The sequence below is a fragment of the Anser cygnoides genome, chromosome 6, assembly GCF_040182565.1.
Source record: "Anser cygnoides isolate HZ-2024a breed goose chromosome 6, Taihu_goose_T2T_genome, whole genome shotgun sequence".
Lineage (NCBI taxonomy): Eukaryota > Metazoa > Chordata > Aves > Anseriformes > Anatidae > Anser > Anser cygnoides.
Genome location: NC_089878.1, coordinates 33,201,343 through 33,215,658, shown reverse-complemented (window position 1 = coordinate 33,215,658; position 14,316 = coordinate 33,201,343). Strand labels below are relative to the sequence as shown.

At 38.7% G+C, this 14,316-nt stretch overlaps 1 long non-coding RNA gene across 1 annotated transcript in view; it reads right to left on the bottom strand.

Moving 5' to 3' along the window:
• Positions 1-12,472, bottom strand: part of LOC106039294 (uncharacterized) — a 302,419-nt gene extending 289,947 nt beyond the window's left edge. The window contains exon 1 of the long non-coding RNA XR_001209156.3: positions 12,297-12,472. This is a non-coding gene — a long non-coding RNA (uncharacterized lncRNA). The remainder of the gene's footprint in view (positions 1-12,296) is intronic.
• Between the last annotated feature and the right edge of the window lie 1,844 nt (positions 12,473-14,316).

Genomic DNA, 14,316 nt, shown 5'->3' with positions numbered 1-14,316 from the left:
CTGACACCCCCCTTAGCAACTCCATAGGTTAAATACAATTATTCCAGCATTCTCTTAGTTTTGACTCCTGGGGAGCACAATTGAAGTAGTCAAGTGGAGGGATGATGTTTTTATCACTGCTAAAAACCATGAGCTCTTCTCATTTCTACCCATGCAATTCCTCTTGGCTAGGCTTTCCATCTGATGTTGTTATGGTCACTATCCTGCCTGTAGAAATTAATAGCCAAAAACAATACTAGTGGTCTAGGCATATGCAGTTTTTCAGTTGAAATTAGGGTGGCTAGACTAAGACAAGATCTGAAATTCCCAGTTCACTTCTGTTTCCAATATCCATTCTTAAACTGCCCCAAACCACTCATCCCTCCTCCTCAACCCTCAGACTCTTGATCAAAATCTTGCCCAGTATTTTAAAAATTAAAAAACTCAACTCATGCTCTGGATGTGGAACTGCATAGAAATGAGAAATAAATTGGTTGGATGTGTTTCTCAAGATATAGTGTCACATATAATAATTATGGTCTCCCATTTATTATGGACAGATTATACAAGTAGATTATACTATATGACATACAGGTGATATAAATACATGCTAAAAGTAAGGCTCTTGTGAATGTTTGCAATGAAGCATCTAAGAAACTACTGAAGAAATAACTGTTTCCATGCAACAGTCCCTCAGACAGTAATGAACAAAGCAGCACTATATTTTCAGCATGTATTCAAATCATTATTTCCTCTTCACCAATTATATCTGACATATAACATGACTAATCACTACTACTATCTCTGCACAGAATTAGTAGAATGTGTGGGGGTTCTGGCTGGACTAGAACAAAAATTCTGAATGACATTCAATTAGCATCAAGCTCAGTTTTATTAGAGGATGTGACATACAGATTCCAAAAAAAAAGTTTAACCTAAACTCATACTACTGGCAAACTAAAATCAGTAAAACAATTATTTGTTTTTTGTTTATTTTTGTTAAAAATAACCATAGTTAAAAATACTGATTACCAGGAAACGAAGTCAAAGATTTTAAGCTTTCCTTTTAAACTTCTGATATTTAATAAAAGTTTTCTTAAAGTTGGGAAATAATTTGTTTTATCCACTTTCCAAAGGAAAAAATTGTTCGTTTGTTCATTGGGAAGTATTCTACATAGTATTTAAGTGCATTTTGTTATTGTGTAGACAAAAATTTTTCATGGTAGAAGACTTAACACTTTCCAACCAGTACATGAGAATAAGTGATCAACAGAAGTACAAATATAAGACTTCCTATGTCCATCCCTGAAATCATTGCCAACCCAGACACCATCTTCTATATGCCATTTTTGTCTTCAGCTTTTCCTTACTGGTTTCCTGTTCTACAGGCAGCACTGAAAGCGTGCAGTTAGGCATTAAAAAAATTAGTCCGCTCCAAGTGTAAATGTACCACCTGAGAACCTGACTTGGATACATGGGAAACACTGGGTGCTCAAAACCGTGTGCTGTGTAAGTTTTTGTGGCAGCATCACCATTCCTCAGGCACCAGCACCTCTGCAACTTGCACAGAAATGCCTGTCCTAATCATCCAGTTGAATTTGTCACCATCCATTGGTGTCAAGAGTTGTTTGCATTAGAGACCCTAACTTAAACTAGTAAGTCTTTCTCCAGTCTTCAGTACACACTGCTTTGCATTTGGTATTGCTGAATTTGATCCCATTCCTACTGCTCTGTTCTTCAAGGTCATTTGTATCTTCTGTATGAGATCATCTTTAATAGTTCCTTTAACTTTTGATCTGCCAGGAATTTTCACTAGGCCAAACTCACTTCTTTTGGTGCTAAGGTTATTTCATATACAAGGGAAGAAAAATAATGAAAACAGATGTACTATGAAAGTGCAGTTACTTCAATGTTTATCAGTGTTTTGTACAAGAAACTCTGTTGAGCCCTGGCTTGCCAAGTTCATTTAGACAGTTACACTGACTCTGTTAGTGTAACTCCTGCAAGTCACACACAGTGTGATGCAGCCCTTAGAAGTATATGCATCTGCATGTACATCTAGATAATTTAAACAAAGGTTATATCAGGAAGGGCAACCCCAATATCTAAGAATCAAAATAATTAGCAGCATCCCATTTGCAGAAAACTCATATATACAGTATTAATAAAGGACAAATTACAAGGCATATTTTACATGCCCCATTAAACTGGTAGGATTAAGTCCACACAAAATGTAATTGTCTTTTGATGTGAATAATGAACAAAGAGCCCAATCAGATGCAGTACGATCTAATTTATGACACAGCCCTAGAAATTTTGGTGATTAGTGTCACAGCATCACAGGTTTAATATATTACAGTGTTAAGAGGTACACAGCCCTGTTGTAAATTATTTCCCTTTTCTCTCCTGTACATCTGAGATGACAGGATGAAGGTAAATTTCTCCCTGACCATTTAGACAGCTCATTATTTCCCCGGAACGCCCCTGTGCCATCTCTAATCTCTGCAATGGATCATCATTCATTTAAAATACAATTCACTACAAATAATGCTAAACAGAACATCATTTTCTATTTTTTCAATATTTTCAAGGACAAGTTCTCAGATGAATTCTATAGAGACTGACAAACTGGAAACACCCCCAGAAACATGAAGGTAAGACCCCGCTATGGGCTAGTTTCTCAGGTAATACAAGCTGGAATTGTTGCTTTTGAGCAAATATTACACTGGGATTGGGTTAGCACCAGAGAAGAGATCAGGTACAGAAGCATTCAGAAAGCCATAGAAATCATCTCCAAGAACCCAGAATTAGATCAATAACTTTATTTGAGGAAGAAAATATTTTTGCAGATATTCATGCAGTACATAAAACAATGCATTAAGAAAGCTAGCCAGAAGTAGCACTCTGAGTAATCACTTCGGTACTGATCTGAGATCATGAGAAAAATCAGCATGGATCTGATGACACTGATGGGCTTTTATCATTGGGGAGGAGAAAGAATGTAGTATACAATTAATGCATTATTTTGATATTGGGAAATGCAACTACCTGCATAACAGCAGATCACCTACAGCAAAACAGGTATTTTTATTATAAATTATACTCCATCATAACTGTTCTCTGAATTTTTTAAAGTGTACCCTTCGGTTACCCACCATCTGAGGGTTTCAATTCTCATGTTGATGAGCATTGCATATACAATGTGATAACTGAGACACTTGAAGTTCCCAGTGCCATGCAGGGAACAAGTCTTCAGTGGTATCACACAAATGATCACCACAAAAAAAAAGTGTCAACAGTTTGCAGGATCAGTCCCCATAATCAGTAGCAGAGTATTGTTTCTAGAGGAAGGGCAAACAGATGATTTTGCTTGTGGGTTTACTTAGGCAGGAGAGGACAGATGGAGCTGAATGTATCAATGAGTGATGCTCAAAAAGGAGGGCAGGTTTGTACATCTGTGTTGAGAAGAACACCAAGACTATTGCACAAAAGGCATGCGAAAAAAAACACAAGTCATAAGTCACTGGTGCAGCTGCAATAGGATCCTGGGAAAGCTGCAGCTCTTAAAGAGACTGATTTGACCCTGGTTGGTTCAGTTTGCTTATAAACTTGTGGGGAAAACTAGTAAGGTACTATGAAAGAAAACACATGATAAAGATTTCCATTGGCTTACTGCATTACAAAGGATGGTACCTCTACAGATACATAATGAAAAAAAATATAAAAAATACGTAGTAAATATCTGCAGTCTTAATGAGGCCAATGAGGGACCAAGAAGAGAGAATAAGTAATCAGGGTCATAGTAACTGAGCCTTTGCAGGAGTCTTGGGAAATTGAAATGTTATGTGGTGAAAGAAATACAAAACAGGATATCTTTACAACCCTTATGTTAATTTTACTTTAAATATTGAAATGGAAACACAGCCCTGACTGGAAATGCCATCACTAAAGCCACTGCTTTAACTGGCTACAAGACACAGACTAAGATCTTATACAAAAGTCTGAGAAAAAAATTGTAAAGCAAGCTTCAATTTCTAAATTTTGTTGTCAAAATCCTGTTCTCTTTCAGAGCCTCTCCGGCGTCCTGAGAGTGACTTGAAAAAAGCACCCCTTTTTTAGGAAGGAAAGCCCCATCTTACAAGCCTGCTCAGGCCCTCAGCACAGAGGAGGGCTGAGTGAGAAGTCTTATCTGTTACCCAGCAATCAGAGGAGATGCTCATCTGGTTTATCTCAGGCTTAACCTAAATAACAGACTATAGGCAGCTATTCACATTTTTTAAAAATGTCACAATCCTTTGTTTGCAGCAGTCAGGCTTGATTCCAAAGAATAAACAAGAAATGTGTGGAAAAATGGAGCAGCTGGAAGGTCTACAGAGAAGACAACTTCAGAAATTCAAATTTCAGTTCACTGGACATCTTATAGAATGTGTCACATTGAATAAAAGAGAAGGAAAGAAGTCAGAACATTGCAATTGTTTCTGATGTGCTGGTTTAACAGACTTCAGTTATTTCAGCCAGATAAAGCTTCCTGAAACACTTCGTCTTTGCGCACTGCCACATTTAAAGTTTGTGATACTCAAATCTGAAGAAACGTTAAGTATTAGAAGAGCAGGAGATTAACTGCAACAATGAAGATCAAATATAACTATTTGTAAATTAAGGTATTGAATTCAGATTGCATTTGAACCTCAAGAGAAAAAAACTAATAAAAATCCACTGTGAAAACCCTGACAAAAAGTAGTTAACAATGAAGCCAGACAGACCAGGTTATAACTGATGGAGGCTGTGTGCTGTTTTGACACTATATGCACAACAGAATAAAAAACTGCACAGAAATGTACCAGAGGTCTGAAGTGCAACAGAGCTGGGTCAAGGAACAATATTGGTTCTGCAATGTTCTTCCTTCTGCTGGCTTGTTGGGTTTGCCTGGGTCGATCTGTTATGCCACCTGGAAAAGCTTTAAATTGTTCCAAGGATGGACAAAACTTGTCCAAAAAGAAGAGGTAAATAATGACAGCATCTCTGGACTCCAGTAAAACCTCCATGGCACCTATCACACCACTTCAGGTTGATAATGAATGAACTGCCAAGCTAAAAGCAAGTATGACATTTGTCACTTTAAGTTGGTGCACAACTCAGTGTCTTACCAGGATTGTCAGGAGAATCTGAAGTGGAGGCACAGCTAGGAAAAAAATATGGATAAGTCTCAGGATTCACAACAGAAGAAAATAGACCCTATACACGATGTAAACAAACATTTGGTTTTACTTCATGGAAATCAGGAGGAGAAGCCCAAAAGCTATGCCCTTATTTAAGAGGGGTATTCTAGATTATCTTCTAGAATTGCTGGTTTAAGTAAGTGCTTAAAGTCATGCCCATGTTTAGGGGGTTAAGTTTTTTGTTAGAAATAACACGCATGAAAATTTCTGGCAATGAGGCACACAGAAGTAAGCAGAAATATAAGGAGGCTGAAGTGTTTGAATTTAGTCATTTAACTGCTAAACCCCAGCATTTCTCTTTCTACACACTGCAGGGGAAAAACATTTAAATAAAAGTCACCAAAGCAGTTCAAGAGCTCAAGCTCCAAGCCACAAACAGCAATGGCACAAATTTAAAGATCAACCACAGCCAGTGAAGACAACTAAGCCCCAGAATAAAACAGTTCCAGAAGATATTTTCTTCTGTTTTCTCATCTACAATAGGATCAACACAAGGTGAGATCGGATTCAAGCTAGCAAACTCACAAGTCTGTAATGCAATGGATACAACAGGTGGGGAGCAAATTAACCAATTAACCCAAACACTAATTTGGTCAGTAAAAAATATCACAAAAGACATGTAGAGAAAAAAAATACCCCACACTCTCCTACATCCTCTTCTGGGAGAAACTCAGGGGAACAGATTATTTATAAGCTTAGAAGGCAAGTCATAAATATTCAAAATACATATGTAACACTTGCCTTTTATCACTTAAGAAAAGTGATTGCTTTGGAAAGGAGGCAGCACCTAGAGCCTGGGAAAGATGATGCAGAGGAAACATGAAATTGTGTATCCTACCAAGGAAGGATCTCTTACACTTCTGGAACACGGTGGGGAAGGGGCTATTTAAACACTATCTCAAATACCAAATTAAACTCCAAGATCCCCTTTGCCCAAGAACAGTAACTGTACTATGCTATTTCGAATTTTCAGTTTGCCCAGCAACATAACTTTGATTACACCAATGTTTCTCAGCATAACCAGAAGCAGAAACAAAAAGACTCCCCAGGCTACCACCTCAGCCCTGGGCTGCCTATCAGGTGCCCTCAGATGCTCACTGCCTCAAATGGCATAAAACAGGAACAATTACACTCTGTATTGCCCAGTATTATATGAAAAACTTCTATTAAAACAGTTCAGAAGAATTCCTACTAATGAAAAACATCACTTTCCTTTAATCAGCCAATTCAGCTCATTCCAGAGTTTACCCGGACCAAGGCCTTGCAGTTCAAGTACAAGGGCGATTCAGGGGCTGACCCAACTTTTCCCCCAAATCCACCCAATTTAGTGGAAACTAGGGCAACGTCCATGCCAGTGACTTTCCACTTAAAATCTTTTCCATCAGGAAGTCCACCCAAAGAAATTTGGTTTTAATCTTCTGTTTTTGATGAGGGAAAAAAGCTGCCAGCTCATGAACACCCAAACACACCTGCTTCAACACAGAGCGGTCTCATAGCAATCAGCCTCTGGGCAGCATAAGAATTATGCCTTCTGACTGCTTTCAAATTGGATTCATAATTTCCTTGCAGGAGACATTGCATGTTTCTCAATACTGGATATGGCAGATAGAACAAAGACATTTTGCAAAATTGACCAATTTTTTTTTTTATTGGCACACGGTATAATCAGTCTGCTTGCACATCAGACTGAACTTCTATTAAACAGAGCATTGCAGACTTTCAAAACACCTTCAGAAAAGAAAAGTTTCTATCAGGAGCAGCAATAACATATGTCTGCTCTAAGCTGTGAAGTCCCTGAAAAGCTGGATTGATACAAAGGCATGTAGCACCACCTGCTAAACACGGGAGTGATACAAGATTCCTGCCCCAAGCCTAGGCACAAAAGGGTTCTTTGTACTGCACCAAACCTGGGCGAAACACAGAAGAGGAAAAGAACTGATTTTTCAGCTTTTAAATATATTCCTAGTACTTGGGTGAAGAATTCAGCCTAAAAGAATTCCAATAGAAGCAGCTATTCATTCAAGGTTTAACCTCTCTTGTATATCAATTTCAGCACTCATATAGGTTTTAGTTCCTTATACTGAATAACTGTTCAAGCCATGAACAGTTTCAGTGGTGGTCTGAGTCAAGATGCAATGGATAAAGGCATTCATCATGACTGAAGCTACCAGGTTTATAACCTTAGACTTCTGGAGATTTGTTTAATTTCACTGACAGTATACAGATTTAGTTTCTCCAACACAACTTGCCTGTTGAAGAACCACTATAGATTTAATTAAAAAATAGGAAACCACAGAAACTTACCTATCCTGCCCTTAACTGATAAAGAATTTAATTTTCTTCTTCTAGTAGGAATTTTCATGGATAACATTGTTTGCTTGGAGCTGAGCTTTCATTTTCCTAAGGGAAACTTTTAGTGATCTCCAAGGTTCTCCTTGGCAGACAGTGCTCATAGGCACCTTCCTAAGTATGTGGTCTGGAAAAGGTCAACCCACAGCTAATGGATTTTGTCAGGAAGGTGTTCTGTATCCTCTTGTGAAGAAAGCAGTAATGACTTATCCAAAACAATTCCAATTTTACTAATGCAGATTAAAGAACTAATTCTAGACGCTAGAGTTTTGTCATATAATACCTCAATTGCATAATTTCCTTTGCTCAGATCAGATGGCTCAGGTAATCCACTACAATAGCTCAAGACTCATCTTTATTAGGTCTAAAGGAACTGTCCAGTGTATTGACTTAACCTGCATAACTGAAGGGCAAAAAAAAAGTCATACCAGATTTTCCTTTTTGAGTTTTACTCCAATTCATAAAAGCAATTTACAAACACAAGTCTCAACAGTTTGGGAAATCTGTCCATTTAAAGCTTATAATGAGTTGAATAGTTTGCTATTTCCTACATCACTGATTATTTCCATGCACAGTCAATCAGCTGTATCAAGTAAGATTCATTATAACTTCCAGGCCAGAAATAGCTGGTGGCAGGTCCGAGCAATCCTGCTTTCTAGGTGCACAAACCAGAGCAAGGGGAAAATCAGCTGGAAGGAGTCACATCTGCTCGACTTCCCTGCGAGAACATGGACTGAAGCAGTAGAGAAAGGTGCACAGCAACCAATGTGCTGGAATCAGCTTTTAATAAAGCAGAAATTTTACATTCAAATAAGGCTGAAAGAAAGCATTCCCTGAGCAACAGAAACCCTTTGATACCAGTAGATATCAGCAAGCTGAGAGGAAGCAGTGGTACAAGCTGGAGAGGTTTCTACAGCTTGCAGCATGAAACCCCCTTAGCAGATCTCTGGCCAGATCTGCAGTTTGTCAAGGACTAAAGACTGTTTTGTTAATAAAAATCCTCTGCAAGATCTATTTTCTTTATTTTTTTTTTAAACATTACTGAATGGTAAAAAATAAGAACTGTAGCAATCTGAAGCCAAAGCTCTGCCAAAAGCACACCTGAGCAATCAGTGGGTCCTGGAGATCAATATCCTGCTCAAGGTGCCATTCCCAAGTTGTTGTGCCAGGGAAAGCAAGCATCAGTTTGTGGGGAGATTGGGATTAACCGCTCAAAGAAATTCACATAGCTCCAAAGCATGACTTTAAATGCAGTTGTTCACAATTTGGTTTTCAGCCAGGACTGAGGTGAAAGATGGAGCCTGCAGGCTTTAAATAAGCTCCTTGCAAAGCTGAAGCACTTCAACCATATTGTTTGAAATGTTAAATATGAGATTTAAAAACTGCATTTGTCTTTAAAAACAGTCTGAAGAATTGAGCCTCTAAATCCAGGGGTGGCACCTGACTGAGCACAGCCTGCTACCCTCAGCTGGATGTTCAATTCGGGTACCTAAACATGTAGTGATCTACCTGCAGGCTCCCTGAAATATAAAAATGATTAAGTCAGATTTCAACAGAAATCCACTGCATTTAAGCCACAAAGAACAGTGAATCACAGCTTGAGCTGAAGGAAGAAGCCTGAGGGCAGGGCTTGTAACTGTAGTGTTGACAAACCCTTAGGCTTTCTCTACATCCTAGAGAAAAAGAAATAAAGAAACACTCATCTAACAACATCTTTTTGTTTACTAATAGTAACAAACCCAAGGGACCTAGACTGTACATGTGACAGCCATACAAGCATATGCATAGCCTTTAACCAAGCACACTGAGAGGAAATATGACAGCATAGTAAATTAGAGAAAAATTTAATGTAAAGGAAATACAAGTTCACTAGATATCAAAGTACAGTAACAGCATTCACAGACTGAAATATTAGACCCTTGTTCTGCCCAAATTAATTCGCTCAGCATGACTAAGTTCAGAGTTCTTAAAAAGTCTATCTACAGAAGTAAAGATAATCCTTAATGATAGTCTTTGGTACTAAAATTGGTCCGTCATTTTTATCTAAGCTTCCAAGGGCAGTAAATACTTTGTATCCTGCACACTATTAAAACTTTGTTCTTCAACTTCAGTTGCAAGAACTGAGCATCTCCCATAAGCCACACCTGATAACAACTGGTCCTCCTGTGCTCAATTAATCTCCTGACACTTTAAAAAAGGGGAAAGTGGGAGCATTCCCTGCTTAAAAAGGGAAGCAGTGTCAAGGGAAAGGTTGTATGCAATAGGCTCTGGTCAGTGCCAGGCTTGTCCCTCTTGTAAGCAATTGCAGCAAGTAATAAAATCTATGTAAAATATTTTATTCATTTTGCACCCCATAGCTCTCTACAACTCAAGCACACACACAAGGATCCAAATAACAAGCCCTGGGATGTCCAGCTGCATACATTCCCTGCAGTACTTCAGGTTGACTGCTTACAGATTATGCCCCCCTCCCCGGCTTGTGCCCTTTTCTCCAAAACCCTACAGCCAGGGAACACCTTAGTTCTAGAAGGAAAAACTGTTTCCAGGGCTCACACACCTCAAAATGAGGTGAGTAAGCCAAGGTCCATAAGTAGTGTTCTGGAGGACAGGTGTGAGCAATGCAGTTTATCACATTTTACAAGTGTTCTGCTGAATTGCTGTAATTGGTACTTAGTCAAGTCAGTGGGGAAATTGCAAGGAAGATTCATAGAAGTCCAAATCTGAATTGTTAGTTCTTCATTGGCACCTTAATATTTAGCACAAATTAGCTCCTGTGCTGACAGCTTACAGTAATAACACAGATTTGATTTAAACACATTTGCACACACAAATCAATTTAGTTTACAGCATTTACTCACCAACAGCTAATGCTTACACCGCCAGCTGCACAGGCACAGCAACTCAGGTCTGCGGGGTTATAAATGCCAGCCTACCTCTCCCATGAGAGCACTCCACAGCCTTTTTCCTTTCTGTTTGCATCTCTCCAACGAGATGAAACAAAGCACTTGTTGCAAGAGAGTTTCTGAGAGCAGAGTCCCTAGTACATCTTATAAGGCCCTCGGCACACAGGTGCCCAGGATGAACATGGCAGCTGCACAGAGAGCCCAGCCCTAAATCCTTTGCCATTGCTTTAGCTAGAGCCTATTCACTCAGACAGTATGGGGCATAGCTGTTCCCTCACTCCTTACCAATGATATTCCAGATATTAGATCCCATGTTATTTCTTATTTATTCAGGGTTGGATGATGGTTCAAGTGAAACCACCTTAGAGAGAACTTTAATAAAAGAAAGCGTAGGGAATTTTATGAAAGTTGGGGGATGTTTTAGTGTGCTGCAAGTTGAAGAGTACATTTTTGGCAACAGCAAGACTTTCTTTTTGGCAAAGAAACATTAGACAATTTTAGGGGCAGGGGAAAGCTTTCATCATTAGTAATTTCTATTGCAATAAAGTCTTGGAAGATCTAGCAAAACTCAACAGAAGTCTTTATCTAACTTAAAGCAAAGATAAAATAACTGTTTTAAAAAAAAAATACAGAATTCTGGCCTCAATTATTTATAGTTTCTATCAAAAGAAAAAAGAAATCCTGTGGGAGGACAGAAAGCAGTAGGTGATTTAAAAGGTGTAATCTCTCTTATTTGGTCCAAGAAGAGCTTTTTATTAGTTTGGCTATTGAACGATTTTTTGATTCATTTCTGCTTCTTTCCTCTTGTCTCTACATAATATTTCTGAAAGAAAAGTCAAGTTTAATAACAAGCAGATGTAATGTATGAACAGATACAAAAAAAAGCCTTCAAGATGATAGTTTCAAGTCATTTTTTGACAAAATGTGGTGGCAAGATTATACATTGCATCTTCTTCAGCTTCTGTAAAGTAGTTACAATGAAATTGCATTGTTCCCCCTCATCTTTTTAGCATACCACCTTTAGATAGAAGTGGCTATTTTTCCTTATCAAACTGCGCTAAAAAGTAGCAATATAACAGGGGAAATAGCAGTTCCTCAACTACTTTTCCTTACAGTATCCAAAAAGAGAAATGCAGATTAAGACAACGCAAGACGCAAGAGCTACCTGCACAAAGAAGCCATTTTTCACATGGGACTTAATACGTCAGTAAGCTACTGACGCACACAAATCAAGAGAAGAGTTTAATTGTTAGCTTCCCAGGTCCCCTACCACAAATTAAACGCCCTTATTCCACCCATTTCCTTGTTCTCTTTTGATCCTTTGATGCAGAAACTATACCTTGGAGATCTTGTCTGCACAACAGGGCCCAGATAAGGAGACACATGAAAAAGACAGAGCATAGCACGTACTGCGGCTATTTCTCTAAACTAAAAACAAAGAGCTCAGAAATCCACAAAGATATTCCCAAATTCCATTTACTTAGATCAAGTCCAAAGACCATAGGATTTTTCTGTTCTTCTTGTCTTAATAGAATCTGGACCCCCATCGCACAGCCTAGGAGCTCCCCATTACTGAGCCTCTTGGCTCAATACTTTTATTCACACATTATTTGCTTAGTATATAATCATGGGCTGTTCTGGCAGTCTTGATAAAGCACTTAGTTCTAGTATGCTAAGCTTTGTCTCTCATTTGTCCCTGCAAGACAGCTTTTGGCTCTCCTTAGATAGGCTCTGCATGCTCTTACAATTAAATCACTAACAAATATACAACCTATTTTAATCCCCTTTCAAAATGCAAAAACACAAACGAGTGCCAAGAAGGACATTTTACAAAGAGACAAGGTACCTCAGCATCAGCTTGCGACATCCAGCCGAGTACACATCCTTCACCTTCTAGCAGGCAGTTCATCAAATTTTCTCTCCTATTGTCAGAGGGAAGTGTTGGAGAAGCACACGTCTTAAAAAGCAGTTTGGGTCAGCTTCTTCCTTCCCCCCACAAAACCACTACTCCTCCAAACCCCTCCTTCTTCTACAGGTGGCCACCTGCTCCAGCCCACCCTCCACGAGATGCAGGTGACGCCAGTTCTTCCAAAGCACTCAACAATTAACCTAAACAGGTCCCAGATGTCTCTGGAACTGGTCCTGAGAGTCTTCTTATTTGTCTATATTATACATGTAATAAGTTATACATTTATCTAGGAGTGCTGTGTGTTCCTACAGCATCACATATATGTTATCTGACAGATTACGCATCTCCCCAGAAACTGTCCTAGTCATAAACAAATTGAATAAGCTGCATTACTTAATACTTTTAGTTGAACTCAGTAAATACCTCAGATTCCACAAAATTCTGTAGTATTTTGGAACAATTTTGTTGGTCTTGGTCAATTCTAAAAGAAACCCTCTCAGCCTATAAATACTAAATTATCAGGACTTCTGTTTTATGTGTTTTAAGATGAATAGTGGAAGTCACTGGATAAAATGGAACATACAGCCACGGTCTGAAGTTTTTCATGCAGAAAAAAAATAATGACTGCCTAAATCCTTTATAAAATGTAAAATAACTTTGTATAAGCACTAGTCACTCACTACAAGATGCCACAGACGTTTCCCATGAGTGAGAGCAAACTACGTATGTATTCGATATGTTGGGCATGGTGAGCCCGTGGGGCTGCATTTCACACTGGTTAATTGAACATCTCAGAGCTGCTGATTAGTGTGAACCACAATGAGCCAACAACTTCGTTGTTTTTCTGTCTCATGGTTGTGCACTTGGTAGTACTGCCATGCAACAAAATGTTTCTGTGCCTGCTACACAGGAGGATAAAAAGAGTTACTGATGGACTTAAAACAGGAGTTTAAAATCAACTTTTAGAACAGGTGAAGGGCAGAAGTCCCTCTGTTTTCCTCTGTGTGCTTGGAATTGATAGCACTTAATTTCATGCACTTGGGGGGAAAAATGTAATTAATAATCTGTAGATGGTCTGTGTTTTAGAGCTTGTAATATGCCTAAAGACACTGCTGTGGCTATTCTTGTTGAACAAGTACTGCTTAGTCAGCTCTCCTGAGCAGTGTGCCAGTAGTGTCAGCCCAAAGCGTTCAGCTATTCTAAGCTGGAAGCTTCACAACTATGAGTTTTCAATTAAAAAATACAATTTTTTACTCTTTGCCTTCTGATTCTTATTTTCATCTTCATAGTTCAGTCAATGCCTGTTTGCAAGTTTCTTCTCCGCAATCTCAAGAGCTTAGCAGAAGCTGCAGTTCCCATATAATTGCCAAGAACTGAAAACTGAGACCTTAAGCAGAACATTAAATGCTGTAACAAAGACAGAAGAAACTGTGAAGTTTGAGCAACTCAAGCTCCCAAAACAAGCTTATGTCTAAACTTTAAGAAGTTCTTAATGATTCAAAATTCACAGCTAACACAGGTGTCTTGAAGCTACACATAGGCTTGTTGTTCTCGCTGCAGACCTTGATACCTATGCTTAATGTAACTGGGAATTCATACAGCGGCTACAATGGAAGTGCATTGATTGACTCCAGAAGCCGATATCAAAGTTCACCAAAAAAAAAAAATATTATCTTCAGTAAAGCTTCTGTTCAGAGCTAATAAGAATCTTGGAAAAGCCCATTAAGCAGGGTCTAAATACATGTACACCTTGACCCCACTTCTCTTGAAATACTTGTGTTTCGTTTCATAATATCAAGTTTCAGCACTTCTGAAATATGTAGTCTTTTGGGTTCCTGCCTTGGTGACAAGCTTTTTCCTTTTGATCTCAGTGCAGGAGTTTTCTCTGGCATGCTCTCTGCTCTCACCTTTTTCTGGTCTACTTCCAAGAACTGAACATTTTTAGTTCTCCCATTAG